Source organism: Odontesthes bonariensis, chromosome 8 (genome assembly GCF_027942865.1).
Source record: "Odontesthes bonariensis isolate fOdoBon6 chromosome 8, fOdoBon6.hap1, whole genome shotgun sequence".
Lineage (NCBI taxonomy): Eukaryota > Metazoa > Chordata > Actinopteri > Atheriniformes > Atherinopsidae > Odontesthes > Odontesthes bonariensis.
The window spans coordinates 6,917,052-6,935,380 of NC_134513.1; the positions used below are offsets into that span (position 1 = coordinate 6,917,052).

At 38.1% G+C, this 18,329-nt stretch overlaps 1 long non-coding RNA gene across 1 annotated transcript in view; it reads right to left on the reverse strand.

Annotated features, from left to right (window-relative positions):
- LOC142385756 (uncharacterized) overlaps positions 1–18,329 on the reverse strand; it is a 79,576-nt gene that overhangs the window by 3,255 nt on the left and 57,992 nt on the right. The window contains exon 4 of the long non-coding RNA XR_012770225.1: positions 6,025–6,118. This is a non-coding gene — a long non-coding RNA (uncharacterized LOC142385756). The remainder of the gene's footprint in view (positions 1–6,024; positions 6,119–18,329) is intronic.

The following is an 18,329-nucleotide window of genomic DNA, read 5'->3' on the forward strand; positions in this document are numbered from 1 at the left end:
ATATCTGCAACTTAAGTATGTTTGTGTAAGGCAGTAAGATTAAATTAGCCTCTAACTTGTTAAAAATCTGTGCTATGATAATGACAGCAAGTTAAGTTTGCTCATGACAAAACATCGAGGTCAACATTTAATTTTCGGTTTTTGTATCCAAAGATGCACTGCTCAGGACAATAACTGTAAAACAGGCTCCAAGTCTGCATTGTGCACTCTTATACAAGTGCACACACACACTCTGCGAACACACACACACACTGCGCACACACACACTCTGCTGAGAATCAGACAAACTAAAAATCTTTAGTCCTTGATTTAATGCACTGCCTTCTGATCCTGAAAAAAATACATTTTTTTCAGTGATCAGTCTCACAACACTTGCTTTTTCATTTAATCCTCCTTAAGTCAAGGTAAGGCAATGAAAGTGTTGAAAGTTTTGTTTTCTCTCCATTTCTCCCTCTCTTGATAGACGGACGGACAGACAACACAGATCCATCAATCTCCCAAGAAAATATACAAAATCTACACTTACAGCTTACATGGCTTAAATTGGATAGAGTACTTCCAGGATACAGAAATGATACTGTGAAAAAAGAAAAGTCAGTGTACATACTTGAAGTCAAGACCTCTGGAGAGCTGTGTGCATTCATTCAGGATAAGCTAGCTGCTGGAGGTTTAGAAAATGAATCAGGGTTGTAAGACTGCCGGCATATTAAAGCAAACCTACACAGAAAAGATAAGGGTCCTTTAATATATTCTCCTTAGTTATCAGTGATTATTCCTCCAATCTCAAGTCAGGAAACAAATACAAGCACACTTGCATTGTTTCCAGAGGGTAGCATTTTCGACATTTTGACTTACAGCATTGATTGCTTAAAGAGTCATGACATTTTTCGACTGCTTGTTTTGGTGGGTGAAATAAAGGTGTATTTGAAGATGAGGCTCTTAAGGCAGACACACGAGTACTCAGTCAGACAGGCTGATTGCAGAGGGAGTGACTCATTCCCTCGCTGCTCAGTTACAGTGCGAGCACGGTAATGTGCTAGAATTATTGATCAGACAAAAGAACCTGACAACCATTGCTGGTCTGAAACAGAAAAAAAAAAGATAAAAAAAAATCAATGGTTATTTTACCAGATGGACCACACCAGAGGTCCGTTTCACGTAGCAGGTTTAGTGAAAACTCTGAGTAGGTTAACCCTGAAATGAGGGAAACCCTGAGTTTTCCGTTTCACAAAGGGAGGTAACTCAACCCCGACAAAGAGGGGTAACTCTAGCCTGTTTCACAAAGAGAGGTAACTTAACCTCACGGTCAGTTACCGTAGTAACAGACTCTCTGAACCTAACCTGGTCGGGACCAGGTTTTATTCAAGAAACCTCGAGTTTCTTTCTGTCTCCGCCCTCTTTCAGCCACACACGCCATTTGATTTCCTCATTCATTCATTCAGCAGAGCGAGTTCTTCTACTTCTAGAAGTCCATTAGGCACAGTAGGAGGCGACTTTTTCACGAACATGTCCTTTTGACAATGATCCCGTGGATGAAGGTGCAGCATTATTGCGCAGAGAATTAAATATTCGTCGGAGATGGTTATCAGACCGCGCATAGATTTTTGCATTTACAGACAATTATCTTTTTGAGCGGCACTATCAGAATGTGTTGGGACAAAAGAAAAAAAAGACATAAAAGACAAATAAATATTTGTATGAATAGGCTTAAAAAAGACATATATAGGCCTATTATATTTTATAAAGGCACTCGTGTCTTGGGGGTGGATTCCCTCCGGGGATTCCCTCAGCCACTGCCCTCCCGTTACAGGTGGCGGTGCTGGGCAGCACCCGTTTTACGGGCATCTGCCTTCTTTCTGTTGGCTCAGTAGAAGTCTGTGTTAGTTTAAATAGGCTTAATTATTTAACAGAACATGATATAGATGATGACTCTAAATTGTCCTTCTGAGTTACTGTGAGTGTGCATGGTTGTTTGTCTCGTTTGTCTCTATGTGGCCCTGTGATGGACTGGCGGCCTGTCCAGGGTGTACCCCGCCTCTTGCCCATTGACCGCTGGGATAGGCTCCAGCCCCCCCGCGACCCGACTGACGGATTCAGCGGTGTATAGATAATGGATGGATGGATGATATAGATGAGAAGACATAGTTTATGTGTGTGAAAACAGCATTATGTTGGGAATAAAATAACTGCACAGTCAAATAGCCACTTAATATTTATTTTACAATGTAAAACATGATCAAAATGAGGTACCTCCATGCCGAGGTCTCACCTGTTTGAACAATGTTTTTATATTTCATCTTAAACTGCTGCCAAGAGCGCTTCTCCCCTGCGGGATTGCACCTAAATGAAATAAATGAATGGGCTACCATTCAAGCAGTTTCCCTGTAATATTATTGTGATTGCAAAGGACTACATTTAAACTTACACTTTTGCTGCTGCAACGGTGTTGCACTTATTTCTAAAAACGTGTTGAAACTCGCCGTATGAGCGCATTAAGATTTCCAATTCGAGGTTGGTGAAAAACGTAGCCCCTCCTCTTCCCCGTTGCCAAGGTGACTCGTCGAATCGGGGCTCCATTGATGCTGGCTTTTTAAAGTTGTGGTGCACGCGCTAAACTCAAGGTGAACTTACTCAGAGTTGATTAACCTCACTCAAATCAGCGTTTCTGGAACCGAAAACTCAGGGTTTTCTATCTCAGAGTAGATCAACTCAGAGATCAGGAATAGACTCAGAGTTGGTTGAACCTGCTACGTGAAACGGACCCCAGAAGCATTCGTTGAAATACCCACAGTTTTAATAATACAGAACCCTTTCCCTCCTGGTGCAATTCACACACATTTGCATTTATGATGACAGGTGTTCTGCTCAGTCTAAAGAATAAGATCTTTACATTTATGTCTAAGAAAAAGCTAAGAAAGAGGCCATCAGTTCTCAATTACAAAATCCTCTTTGGGGTCATTTAACCCATAAAAGATCCCTCTGTTTCACATTTTCTGCCTCATCTCACTCTTATTCCATTTCCTCCTTCCGTTGCACTAATCTTCTGAAAGTTTGTTTTCTCTGCTCCAGATTAAAAGGTTTCCTAAAGTTATATCAAAATGAAAGTGCCCTGTTCACATTTTTCCTTCCCACTCCTGTGAACCCAGATAAGAATATCAATTCAATTTGCTATTTTTTTGTCCTTTACCATCATCTGAGTTTCCATCATTGCATTTTGTGTCACAATGAGAGTGTTATCTGTTACATAAGTCTAAAGTAGCTCGGTCTAGTTTTTCCAAAGATCTTTTCTCAAAATCACAAAGTTGCCAATGCACAGCAAAAAACTTAAATATGTGCACAATATATATATGACATGTGGCCATACAAACACAATGATTATATTGTCAATGGAGGTGAAATCCTCAAAGCTATGTTTGAAAAATATGTACACATTTTGAGACACTATTAGAAGTGACTTTGTGTAAAAACTTGCATTGATTATAATGTGAAGACATACTAACATCAACTATTCAGTTACAGTGAGTTAGCACACATAGAAACACACTTAAGAGATGGATGCAATCTGATAATTGGCAACAAGTATCAGTGGACTTCTTCCATCTCGGGGTGCATCGAATATCTGTCTTTTCCCTGTTAAGATAGGGGATAGAAAACAGCTCATATATCGAGGCTGAAACAGATGCTTTTATTGTCTCTGCCAATTACTAGAAGCTTTCCTCGCCCCTTTCTGTTTAAAGGATTTCTCTCCTTGAGAAGAGAGACACAAGAAGTCTGAGGACCAAGGTTGAGATGAGGATGGGAGAAATAGAGTTATCAGAATCTGAATATATGAATAACAAAAACTGTAATGACAACCACAATCTGTTCAAAGGAATGGTATATAGGAGTTTTACCGTAAATAAAAAATTCTGATGATATACAGATGTCTGAAAGGGAAAATGGGAATTACTGTATTTTCTCTATTAAAAAACAGAATCAGTCAAAAGCCCGTCCTCTTATAATTGCCAGGGCCTGTGTTGGCTATGCCGGAGGGAGGAAGGAAAGGATAGGAATGAGAAAAAAAAGCATAAGTATGATCACAATGTGCATGACAAAGATGGAAAGCTTCAGTTTATACCACTTTTATCTGATCAATTCAATAAAATGCCCATGCTGTTCTAAACATTTTGCTATAGCACGAGGTGAAGGAATGTTTTTAAATGACATGGCATCACCATAGTAACAATGCGAGTGGAAAGTCAGTTAGCTTTGTTGTGGTGAATGAATGAATATAAATGTAACAGAAATAAACAGCACGCACAACTCAACTCCTTTAAGTTATATCACAGGGTCATGGAAACACAGAATATCACCATTCAGAGTTATAGAGCCTTCACATTTATTGTGGGCAGGATGACACAATAACGCTGATGACACAAGAGGACGCATGAATTCCCAAATTCAGATGAGGTATAACAGTGGCAGAACAGTTCTGCATTTGAAAGTTAGACAGGGAGATGGTAGTGTAGCTTAAAGACAGGACTTTCTCTCAGGAGATTGAGGTCCATGTTCTCTCATAGACCATTATTTGAATTTGTGGTAGCCTTATCATTTATTCATGCTTCTTTCGGGCTGGTAGTGCTTTCATCTTTCCATTCTGGAAACTTGTTGATTAGGTTTTGGGTTTTTGGAAAAGATCATGGTGTTGGTGTCAGCTGCACAACCTTACCAAAAAGGCATCTCAGAAGATTACATTCAAAGACAATGAAGTGGTGATGTTAAAGATTAGCTGAAGAAAAAATTGTTGAGGAGACGGTTATTTCATGTTAAAATCAACTTTGATTAAAAAGGGGGGAACCTTTTGAGCACCTGGTTTTTTTTAAAGTGTCCTTCTGAAGACTTTGCCAAACTTCTATTAATTTTTTATACACAGTATTAAAACTGATTTAATCATCTTAAGGTTTTGAAAATAACAGAAGTGAGAGAAACATACGTTTGAATAATGTTCCAAATACTTGATCTAGCAAACTTGCAGCGTGCAGTGTTGTTTTTGTGTCTGCACGGCCCACAGCCACTAATAATCTTTCCTGTTGCAAATGTCATAAGATCACGAGAGTGCAACCTGAAAGGGCAAGACCTTCCTTTTGTTCTATTTTAGGAGGACTGCGCAAACACACACCATCATCATGTTTTTGCCATGAAAAGAAGGCTCTAATTACCTGGAATAGAGTCTATACCTCTTTCCTCAATTAGTGAGTGGGTATTTATGAATATGATAATCTGGCTTCACGCATATCTCCGCCCAACAGAAAATGACACTGCCTGCCCCGTCTCCACGAAATATTTTGAACGCTTTTAACATTGAGGTAATTTGGCCATAAATGTTTGACCCAGAGAGGGATTCACAAGAAGGTGAGGGCAAAATATACAAGGTCACATGCAAATGGATGTTAATTAGAAAGATAATGTTTTAATTAGCTATTGCTTTTTACAAAATTAGAAATGCACCGCTCACCAGTTGGCACTCTTCACTCTCCTGTACGGCAGCAGTCATGGCCTGCTATTTTTCCTCGACTCTGCCTCACTTTTTTTTTCTGTCTTTTCCTCGTAGTGCTAGTTTCTTATTTCATCATGCAAAAAGCCCCACCCACCAAGTTTTTCAGATTGGTTCTTCCAATATTCTACATGGAACATACAAGACATCTGACCTGACCTTTTGGTAATTGATAATGTGCCTTGTAACACAAAGAAACAAATTATGGACATTTTAACAAGGTAAAAAATTGCATTTTTATCAGAGAGGAGAACGGAAGAGCAGAATAAGACTGATATATGTGGGTTGGAAAAGTATGACCAGCTCTATAACCTATTAATAATATCAAACATTTACCTTATTGAATATGGTGATTACATATTCGCATACGGTCATTTTTAATCAGCTGGTAGATGGACGACGCACAATGTGAGATCTGACGATTTTGACATACAGCTCCTCAGAGTGGTTTCTCAAAAATCTCTGGTAGTTTAAGACAACTTTCGAATTACCTTGAATTATCTCCTCCGTGAGGTGGGTTGCATGTTTCTGAACACATCCTGTTCTAGTAGCTGATATGTTCATGGTTTCATCTCCCAATAAAGACTGAAAGATAAAAGAAAAAGATTAATCAAACAAAATGCCTATTAAGTCCAATTTGAATTGCCTTTGAAGCATTTACTCCCCCCAGTCAAACAGATGTTGCCTTTACTTAGTCATTATTGTTGCTCATATTCATACATTCTCTTTGTGCATTTGCCAGGTAAAGTGCCTGTAATTACATAAATAACTGAGTATTTACATCAGAACTCTGAGTGCAGTCAACGTCAGAGAAGGGTGAAAAGGACACATCACTAGTTTTCATTTGGGTTATGGCTCTTGTTTTATAACTAATAGCTGTAGGATATGTAGCAAATAATCATTAATTATGTAAATAAGATTGATAAACATGCTTCTGAATGAGCACAAAATAGGTACAAGCAGCACTGTTCCTTCGCCCACAGCCTTTGGTGTAAGCTAAACTAAATTGTTTTGATCTGCGTCTACTTGCGTCGAACAGCATCCAAAAACATTTCTCATAATTTCAGCGTAATTCATCTGTAACATATAAACATGAAACCCCTAACAGAATACGAAAAACACGAAATTATTTTGCAACATTCCCTGTCGTTCAATGACTTCTGAATTGCACACAAGCAGCCAGAGGAATACACAAGGCTGGCAGATTTATCAAAAAGAAATTTACATTAAATCAATCTCAGCTGAGCAAAATGAAAATGATTAATACAAATTCACAGTCAGCATCAGCATCCGGGCGACGTGCTGATAGAATGTGTGGTCAAAGTCCGGCCTCACAACAGGGAATGATTACAGCCATGAGCAGTAACCATCGGTTGATGATATTTTGCCTATCACTCATCGTGATTAGGATTTTTCCTCCAGCTCTATTAGATTAACAAGTGTAATGTAAAGTGGGATAACTAGCCTTTCATATTCATTATCCATAACCTACAAGCATGTGCTGTACAGTGCATACAATGATGTGTAGAAAATTGCACATCTGTTAAACACTGCATAATTACCACGTAACAGCCCCTGACAGTCACACAACCATGCAGCAAATGAGGTTAATACAGCCAATAATATTGAACTTAACACCACTCCACCGTCACTAATGCTTTTGATTGCACCATTTCTGTTATAAAACCATTTGTACTGTAGGAATTTCTGGAAAGATCATAAACAGCTTGCAATCAAAAATGTCACCCGGAGGGTGTTTTTAACGGTGTGGATGATGGTTTGAGAGAACAAATAATATCACTGACACTCAGAAGTTTTACAAGTTATTTTTTTGGTGCACAATGTGTGAGACATCTCTAACAACAGCAGAAGTACGGGGAGGCAGCTACATGATTATCCCACAGCTGCCGCACACGTACAACCAAAATGTGAATGTGTTTGATTTAATTTCAGCGACATCAGCATCAGCACTCATGATATATTCTTGATGAGCCATTACCAGGAAGGATGCAAATGTCACTCACAAAGATAATAACGACCCCCTCCTTTTTCAGGTGAGAAGCAGAGAAACAAAGATGGTAAGCATTCAGCAAAATGACTAGTACCACCCAATTTACATACATCACACTTAGTGGGTCATAGTCTCTGAGGGGTTTGTGTGAGTCACACTGATGGTAACATTTGGCTGATTACATCAACTGTGGAGCCTTTCCTAAAAATGACAAATGGTGATGTGTTATGAAAGCCACATGTGCTTTTAGTGACGTTACAATCTCTGCGGCAGGAAGGATAACATGTCGAAAGACAAACACCTTTAAACAGGCAGTAAATAACTGAACCAGCACTCTGCTATTATCCTTAAATGGCCTCCCACAAATGTGACCTTTTGGAAAACCACTGCACAACCAGTAACAGAGGATGCAAGCTATGCTCCCCTTTCTCATCGTAATCCCCTCTTTCATGTTTTTATAAATCCAATTTGTTTGGATTTTTCTCACTAACTTTGTTGTGTGTTGTCTCCTTTCGTTCTTCATGCTTTTATTCTTTTGCACTTTCTTTCTGCTGTTCGCTTCATTTACCACAGACTGTCGTGTCATTTGACCTTATACTGGTGTGAGAGGGAGATTGTTTACTACCTCTTCTTCCTTTGTTTCGGTTTTATCTTCTCTTCTCCTGTTCCATGTCTCTTTGTGTGTCCGTGTGCAGTCTGTAATTTACTGCCATTTGTTAGGGCACATCTAAGCATTACCCTGTCAATCAAACACAAATCTGTAGCTTGTATTCTTTTAAATTCAGTTCCACCAGAGATGACAGAGAATCTGTATTCAACCTTTTACAACATTTGATCTTGATTTTCACTGCAATCCAGCTCTATTGAGGTCAAATGTCTTTCACTGAAGTGTGAGTTTGGCTCTGGACCCTGCCACAAGTTTCTTTACACTGTCTGTTTATCTAATTGCAGTGCCTTTAAAAAAGTCTCTCCCTGTTGTTGCATTTGCAACCTTTAACTCGAATGGATGTTCAGGGATTTTATGTAATACACCCACACAAAACATTGACCAAGTTTTGTTTTTTTTTAAATAAAAAATGGAAAAGGAAAAGGAAAAAAACAACAACTTAAACATTTTGAGTCGTAAGCTTGTCATGGTGTATGACTAACTTGTGAGATTTATGTGTTTGTGTTTAGGTTTGGACTTTGTGTTACTTTTTTAAAAATGTGTTTTTATTTTATTTCTTAGGTCTTCTTCTTGCTTACATTTTGTCATCAATTTACTTCTTGCACCTTAGTCAAAATAAAACAGGAAGCAAAGTGCTTCCTGTTTTATTTTGTAGAGCCTTAACCTCTCATGTATTCTATCTTCATTACTTCCTGTTCTTGTCTCACACCAGTTCCAATATTGACTGCGACACTTGCTCCTTGCTTATTATCCTCTCATATAAAAACACTCCTTTTCCTTTGTACAGAGCCACATTCCTGATATCGTTTCCAAGGTAGATCCCCATGTAAGCCAGTCATGCATTTCTCACTGACGTTTCCTTGGATGGCAGCATAGATGACAGAGTTTCTAGTTAATTTATAATAAAGAAAATTTTGCCTGGCTCCCGGCTGTTTAGCCATGCGTTTGAGTTCTCCTCACATTTAAGAATTAAGTTCTTGTGCTGCCAATTACCTTGAAGATAACATAATTAATTGAATTAAGTTTACCTGTGGGGAATTTTAGTTTAACATGATCTCAGTACAGATAGACTTGGGAAAGGCCCAAGAGTCTGCAGTATCAAAGTACCACTCCTGCAAGCAGCACAAGTAAGACCAAGGAGCTTCCCAAAAAGGACATGCACAACATTCTGTAGAAGGACAGATTGGGGTTGGGTCATAAGAAAAAAAAAAGAAAAAAAAAGACAGAATACCAAAAGAAAATGACAAGCACAACAAAATGTGCATGAAAATGTCAGCCCACCAAAAGCCATAGATCAGGAAAGAAGGGCAATAATCAGAAAGGTAACAATAAAGCCAAAGGTACCTCAACAATACACAAAGCTGGACTTAAATAAAATGGATCAAGATAAAAAAAAAAGAAAAGCACATGCAAACTTTTTGAACAGGCCTCTGGAAGAGTCCCAATTCCTGAATATGTGGAAGATGGTATACTTGCCGCATAGGGCAGTAAAAAATCTACTTCTGGGGCAACAAGGAAACCAAATTTTGCAGTATATAGACACGGATATAGATTTAATCAAAAATAGGTGGAAAATAGTTCAATCGAATCGTCAGACCATTACAACGCTCCATGCCTTATGAAGGAGTGAAGGTTATCTACAGCTAAAGCACATTCAGGTATTCAGACTATTGTGTGTATGTCTTTGTATCATGAGAGGACAAGGACGTCAAAGATCTGACAAATCTGTTAACACTTTTCCTATTATAAATACATGTGGCTTAGGTGCAAGAGTTTCTTTCTGCATGAATAAAGTTTCATCTTATTCTAATCAGCTTAAAACACAGGTGCACAGGTTTTTTTGCTTCTGAGACATTTAGTAGGCTTAAGATGCTGTGTCACATTTGAGCACATTTTTTCCAAGCTTATAGATGAAAGTTATGTCGTGCAGCCAAACATTCACAGACATATCTAAATCAACACCAAGAGTAGTTATATCATGCAACTATCCATAAACCCATCTTGCCATTATTTCAATTGTAGCAGTCATGCATTAATTTCACCTCTAGGTGCACAGCTACACTTAAAGACAGACTATTTTTAACATGAAGTGATAACAACTAGTTTTATATATCAGATAAGTAGGTTATATATATATATATATATTATATATAGAGGCATTCATCTTATTGAGTGGCATGGTGAGTTTCTGCACAGAAATTAAGATGAATTGTGAATAAAGAATCAGGTCCTGGCACTATCATCTTCATCTGTCTCATTTCTTGCTCTCTCTTTCTGGCCTCTTTTTGATTCTTCTCTTCTTTGATTTCTTCTTCCCTCTTTCTTTTCATCCTCGGTTTGCACTGCAGATGAGTCAGCTAACTCTGGCACTGAGAGATGAAAGTATTTGGCAAAAATCCACGCTTCATTTCATTGTGAGATCACCGAGTTAAAAACTGTCATAAAACTAGGATTGATAATGAATCAACCTGTGATATTCAGACTTGATCCCATCATGGCTGACACATTAAACGTTTGGCTGTCAAGAACTCAGCACATTTTTGTACAGACTCTGTGTTCAAGTGACAGTAAGGTGAGATTTATTTGCTAATCAAACGAAACATCGAACATAATACTGTTTGAATGCAACAGCCCACAGCTCTTTGATATTTTCTAAAAACTCAGCTCACTTAAACTCCAATTGCTCTAAATGCTCAGCCAAATCACTTGTGATGGATTTTAACAGCTTTACTTTTGGCCAACATTTTACATTTTTAGCAGACAAGTCGTCATTACTAAACACATTTATTGTATGAGTTATTCATTTTTAATTAAGTTGGGTTTAGTTACACAGAATGGTTGGTTTGACACAGGTCCATATTTGCCTAAAGATGCAGCAACAGCTCTCCTTGTATAAACAATGTTTGTTTGATGCATAAACGATGTGCGTACCGTTCTCGTTCCTCTGTTCCTGCACACAAACTTATAAAGAAAGGTATGTGGTGGTAATATGTGCCCCTCAGGCATTCACAAGACCACACGTGTGGCAAACAAAGCAACCAAATTTATAAATTATTCAATTTATGGTGAGAGGGAAACAGAAAAAGATGTATAATTTAACTTAAAACCAAACAGACAATTTCACAGAGCTTCTTACTTAACTTCTAAAACGCATTTACTATAGGCCGGTGTTTTTTGCAGACTATTATGACTACAGCTATTTTTTTTCGGGTTTTTTCCTTTCAGCAGTTTTTTTTTTCTGGATGTGATTCCACTCCTTTGTTGTTAATGCTTTCACTGTCACATCTATCTACCTCTCTCTCTCTCTATCTATCTAGCCATCTATCTATCTATCTATCTATGCAGCAGCTTTATATCATGTATAAATAATTAATTAGAGAGGTGTTTATACTCATTCCTGGCGAAAGATGGAAGAGGAAATCTGGCTTCCACTGAGATTTCTAAAAAAGAACCTTATGTGCTCCCAGCATTATAAATGTGGCAAAAAGAATTCATAAGCACTTTTCTGCTTTTGTGTTTCCAACCAATTAACTTTTTAACTACATTATAAAGTCCAAAACAGGGTAGTCATGTGGGATGGCCATTCAAACTGTCGGGGTTGCACTGGCTCCCCATTTAAACCTGAGTACCAATTAAAACATTTGTCCAACATCAGTGAGAAAGAACCAGTTTAAACCAGGTTGCAAACATCGTTTATCTTAATGATCAATAAGTGTGTAAAGTTTATTATCTTTAGGAGAAAATTAAGGTTCATCAGATTTCAGGGTGACGATAGTAGCACAATAATGGACTAACTACTTACAAGCTATTCCTGAAAACTGCAAGAAAGATTCAGAGCAACGGAGACATAACTCAAAGATGGAGGGATTTTATTACTAACAGCTACAGACTGAAAGGATGAAGAGCTGCATGTGCAGCAATAATATAAGAGGTGTGTGTGCTGCCATGTTTTCTACTCTATCTCATCTGTTCTTCACACGCCATAACATAATCTGATTAAGATATGTTTTAAATGTGTACAGCTGGAACCATTTACCAGCCAAAAGATAAGAAAGCAAAGCAATGATTTGGTTTCATTCTAAACCCAGTGTTGAGGATGCTTTTGTTCATCTTGCTCCTTAACCACATACCTGCAGCTTTGATGAAGCAACACGCTCTGTTAAAGTGTCCCAAAGCAAGAGAGTGTCACATACATGAACATGAACCAGTGAGAATGACTTAAACACATTTTCCACAGAGCTGGCTTTCAGCACCATGGCCAACACCACATTTATTCTTCCTTAATATATTTGAGAATGTATGCACATCTAAAACTGCATTCATATCAAACTTTTCCAACTTTGCAGATGTATAAATTTGCTTATGTTTTTGATGTATCCAGGATGGACCAGTTGGACCCAATTACTCCCCATCCCCTAATGGAACAACATTACAGAGTGATTTTAGGAAAAAAAAAAACTGTCTTTTTATAAAACTTCAAACACACCTCACACACTGGACTATTATGCACACTGAAAAATAATAAGTCCCCACTGTTATTGTAATTCATCCAGGGGGATTATATTATTGCGTGTACCAAAGCTGCTGAAACTAAACACATAAGCACCAATGCAAAAAATGTTTGAGGAAACTTCAGGAAATTGCTCAGACATGGTTGGAAAAAGAATCAACTAAAGTTTATGAAAGTTCATCTGGTGGACATTGAGATATTTCACTGGATAATTGAAACTTTAAGATTAAGATTAAGATTAAGATCCGATTTATTGGTCATGCATACATGCATACACACGAAATTTGTCCTCCGCTTTTAACCCATCCAGGTTGGCACCTGTTGACACACACATGCACAGGGTCACACACTCAGAGACAGATGCCAACCTGGAGCGGTGGGCAGCCATGCAGCGCCTGCAGCGCCTGCATCTGATGATTAAAACAAAGTAAAAAGACCGGAGGGTGAAAAACATTTTTGTAACTTCTCTTCCAGATACAATTGATATGTGAACAAAATTTAGCGTCAACCCATCCGAACTGACCCACCAGCATTTTCACCCATGTCACAAGCATGTCAAATCAGTGCTGCATGTTATATTGGTCACTGGACAGATGGAAACATTTGTTCTCCACGACCTTGTGTTCCCCTTCTCCCCACATTTTAGTGGTTTTCAGGCCCCAGTTTCCAAAATACCCAGTAGCTTAAAAGTACTGTTTTTGTTGTTTTCAATTTATCATTAAAGAATTCTAAACACTTGATGCTCCCCAGCCCCTTAGCAGAGATTTAAGCGAATTTATGTTTTGGTCGTGTGGGCTGACATGTTTTTGAAATCGATGTCAGGCTCTGGGAGGAAGCAGCTTCACCATATGCTGATTTCCTCAGGCTTCAACACAGAGAGAGATCAGTGATCTGAGCGAGAGAAGGCCAAACGGGGTTACTGCTAAAGCAAAGGACTAGATTGAGAAAGATACAGGGAGATAATAAGAGAAGTTGGAGAAAGTCTGTAGATACTGGGAGAAAAGGACCATATAAAAACAGGAGGGGGGGGGGCATAGATAACAACACAAAGGCGATGGGAAAAAGGATGAGACAAAACACAAATGTAACAGGAGATAAAAGGGGAAATCAGATGGGGAGAACTGCTCCAAGGCATGAATATTTTTATACTTTACACTCAATCTACTCCGTTTAATTTGAAATTGTGGCATTCATCCTTACAAAACCAGTGTAAATAGCCAAAACCCAAGTTACAAATTGAGTTAAGCCCGTTATCAATAATCGGTTTACACATGACATGATATAAAGTTTCTGTCAAGTGAGTTTTATTCATTTATTTGCTCATTATGATAGTGATTTTTATTCCTGATTTTGTTTCTCATTGTGAATTTTTGCAATATACTGTTAAGCAATTGTGGGTGCTATAAATAACTGCTGACTTCTGATTTTCTGGCACGAGATTGTCTTGTTGGCCTCCACAGGGCTGTTTAAGGAATTAATCAATATACCAGGATCCATCTGTACATCTATGTCTCCTTCCTGATTATCTCCAAATAAGACTGGTTACTGCACAGGCTGTTCATCCTGCAGATAAAAGAGGAATCGCCATTCCAGCTCTGTATCCTTGATGTGATATGCAAGCTGATGCTTGTTTTGGTTGCTAGTTTATAATCGGACCATTTCTCTTTTCACGCCTGTAGGGTTCTTTTCTCTGAACTTACAGAGCTGATCGCTTGTTACATTCAATTCAGCAGTTTTACTTCTGTTTGTGATGATAGAACCGGGATCGCTAAACAAAATGGATTTCCTTATTCTCTGCTCCCCTGCCTGGTGAGAGCTTGTTCTTTACCTCAGCTGCTCTCATTGTCATGCCTATTTAGTTGTGTTGTAAACAATTAGTGGAGTGTCTGCATCCATTTCTGGCAAAAAAAAGGGAGCAGAAATCAGGTTTGTCCACTGCGTATAGTTTCACAATAGTTGACATTTACAAAAGAGAGCCACATGTACACACAGCTTTATAAATCTGAAAAGACACATCTGTGATTTTGTGCACACACACAGTTTCCATCATAAATCTACACACAGTTTTATGCATCTGGTCCCCAGTGCTTTAATATGGCTTTAATATGTCATTGTTTCGGTCTCTTTAGCTTCTAGTGGTAACGTCAGATACAAAAGTAAGCAAATCCATGCGTGTAAAAGTTGGGACGCTATCATTAAAAGCAACATTTTCCAAATCATTTAGACCCTATATTTATTTGAGTATTTCAGAGAAAAAATTGTCAAACAAATTAAAAATTGAACATCAACAAAAAATTATGTTTCCCATTGCAAAATCGAAAAGTATTTTATGACTTTTTACCATCTGCAGTACATAGTGATGGAGTAGGATACATACATGTCGCATGAGTTACTTGCTACAATTAATACTGAACGATGTGTTCAGGGTTTAAATGAACATCTGCTGCCATCTAGTCAAGATTTTTTTTTTTTTCCACACATCTGAGCCCATTTCTTTAAAAAAAATTCCATTGCATTTTCAGTACATAGCTCCAACAACAATGATACATCAAGTCACATCACAGAACTAACAGCCTTGACTCCAGAGTTGACACAAAACTGAGTCATGACCTGAACAACAAAGCTGGAGAGCAACACAGAGAAAAACCCTGGGTATGTGTTATCTGCGAGTCGAAGCAGGTGGGGGATTTGATTACTCTGAAGCTAAAACACATTGGACTGGTCATTGGGACAAACATCTTTACCATCAGTTGTTCTTTTTGTGCTGTCACATTAAATTTGTTTTTGCTTTTCTTTTTATTTAAACATTGACTGAATGGTTTTAGTTTTTAAGAGAGGAAACATTTTATGGTTAACCCCTTGTGGACGATTGACGCAAATTCGCCTCAAACCCCATTTTTGCTGTATTTGAAATATTGTGATGATGGAACAGCAATGATTGTGCAGAAAAATATGTCGTTATTCAATTTCAAAGCCTTGTTTCAGCAATAGCAGCATCAATAAAGCAATCTGCACACTTGAAACTGGAAAATTTGATTAATTACTATTTAATTGCTATTGAATGATTCAATTTTCACTTAAAGTAGTATCTGCTTGAAGGCATAAATTCGGGCAGTAAGGGGACAGATACAGGCAGATAAATCGCAGCTACTTGCTGGCAGGAACCATGTGAAATGTAAAAAGATGAAGTAATCACAGAAATGCTGGGTCTGTTTGTATAGGATTGAAAATATACACCGTTTTTTTTACTGCATGTCTCATGAGGTAACAGCTCCTTCATTTCTCCATCTATGCAAGATACCAAAAGAGCAGAAAATCATCCTGTCGACAGGTTTAATCTGTTTTTCTGTGTGTTAACAGCCTGCGGCAAGTATTCTTGAATGAGGTAAATAATTGGGCCTCTAACCTGGGATTTTGAATGTCATTACATCCTTTGAATTCTCTATCATAGTCATTTTCTGTGTGTGTGTGTGTGTGTGTGTGTGTGTGTGTGTGTGCTTTTCTACTAAAAGTGAAGGTCCACCATCCTAAGAAACACTTGTACTGTATATAAAACCTCCCTCTTGTCATGCGTGCGATGACTCCTTTGCTTTTGGACACTTTTTACTCACACATTACATCTTATTCTTTACCATTTGACAAGTGTGTGTGCGCATGTTTCTTGGTGTGTATTTTTGTGCAGTATGACAATGTGTGGCCTTGTTCAAGTGCCATTTCATAAGTTTGTGTTCTCCTTCTTAAAAAGACTTTTTCTGAATGTTTTCATCTAGAAAATCTTTCGATAACTTGTTTACCCAGTTCTGATGAATGAATGGAAGTCTTGACAACTCCATCATGGCCAATTGGTTTTTCTCTTTGTCTGTTTCAAGTCCAACATATACTATGTTTTGTATGTTTTACATGGCAATTTTTTCTTTATCCCCCATTACTTTCAAACATGTTGAAAAATTCAACCCATTGTTGAGTGCCATGTGTAGAAGTGTGTGGCTTCTTTCTGTTTTGCTGAGAGGCGTCCTCTTGTGGCATTTCTGACAGGCCGACTGAACATGTGAGTGCTTTGCTGACTATTTGACTGTCATTTGTTTGGGTGACTGATTTGCGGACAGTTGAATTACTGGCTAGTTTTCATACAGTGAGACTGATTGACTGTCTTGGTTGACACAGTGATTTATTAGATGCGACTATGTCATTGACAACCAGACATCATGACTTATTGCAGAGTTGTTTGGGCAGGCCAGAGGTCATGTGACCCAAATGGTTTGTTTGGACTTTTGTGGCAACTTTAGCAGCTGCAGAATTGCTTTGCTGAATGAGACTTGCTGATTCTCTCATTTGTAAATTCATTTTCATGAGTGATCTCTGCAATCCAGAGTTTGGCACGTTGGCATGTCTTTGGGACATGGACTTCACAAGTGAAAATTTATATTCTTCAAAAGATTCTAACTTTCTCATAAAGCAGTTGACAGATCAGCTCTGCAGGATGGAGGTTTTTCTTTTTTCCAATTTCCAGCAAGAATCACATTAAGATCCAGACTGTTTGCTGGCCATGTAACCGAGTTATATGTATTTTCCTGAAGAAAATTCTTAATGTGCTTTGCTTTGTAACAAGATACATTATTAAAAATTCTATTCGCCAAAATTTGAATGTAGTGCATTCACTGTCGAGGTAATGTCTGTCATCAACCCTGGTCCTTTGTCGGTCATCAACCCTGAATCATCAGTGATCGTCGAAATATGTTTATTTTCCTCAGGCAGTCATTCTTTTCTTGCAAAATTACTATTGTCAAAGTAAATTGCTTAGAGTTTTCTGTCCTGTAGCTGTTACGTCTTCTTTGGTCAATCTTTTTTTCTTTTTTTTTGCAACCTCACCATTTTGTTTGTACTTCCTTCAAAATTTTAGACACATCTGACTGGAAACAAACACCATCTTTTTTTCCACAGGACAAACTTGAAGGAGTTTTATCCTTTTCATTGTTTCAAATGACAGCTCCCTTACTGGGGTCCCACATTTCTTGTCAACAGCTGGGTGCAATAGCTCTCATATAAATAAGACAGCTTGTGTCATATCTGAGTCTCTCTTTTTCTTTGTTCTCAAACATAAAACAGCCACGTTAGACATCCTCCAACCGTGGTGGTTCCATATTTTATGCCAAGGAATGAAGCACAATAACAAACCGAGCTCAGACTACCACACACCAAACTGAGAGCAATATACATGACTTTTATATCATTTATGAATTTTATTCTAAAATACCTACATTTCCTGTAGGTATCTTATAGGGAGCTATGCATCAAACAAGCCCAGCGTGTTAAAAAATGCATATGGTCATCCAGCTGGTCACAGAGTGGTCAAAAAGTCATCATTATTCTTTCACATATAGGCTAAAACACCTGCTTACATGGGCCCCATTTCACTGAGTTTCTTGTCATGCTGTAACGCTGTTGAGGTACTAATGTTACGTTCAGCAACAACTTGCTGCAGAAGAAGAAAAAAACTCAACAAGAAAATGGCAACAAGAAGTCAAATCAGTTGAGATATAAGACATTGTCAAAGTCTATTACTGTTAGAGCATTAGTAGCTCATTCATTTCTTAGGCAAAGTGAACTA